The following is a 269-nucleotide window of genomic DNA, read 5'->3' as shown; positions in this document are numbered from 1 at the left end:
ACCTTCAAGAGTTTGAAGCTCGTCACAGTCATTCAATCATTGAATCCTACTCAGAATACCACAGACAAGGTTTAGACCTTCCGGATTCTCTTGAATGCTGCCATCAGTTCTAGCTTATACCACGAAGATTCCGGTTAAAGAATCTAAGAGATATCCACCCAATCTAAGGTAGAACGGAGGTGGTTGTAAGGCACACGTTCATAGGTGAGAATGATGATGAGTGTCACGGATCATCACATTCATCAAGTTGAAGAACAAGTGATATCTTA

Source organism: Arachis duranensis, chromosome 1 (assembly GCF_000817695.3).
Source record: "Arachis duranensis cultivar V14167 chromosome 1, aradu.V14167.gnm2.J7QH, whole genome shotgun sequence".
NCBI classification, from domain to species: domain Eukaryota; kingdom Viridiplantae; phylum Streptophyta; class Magnoliopsida; order Fabales; family Fabaceae; genus Arachis; species Arachis duranensis.
Note: the sequence above shows the minus strand (reverse complement) of the source record.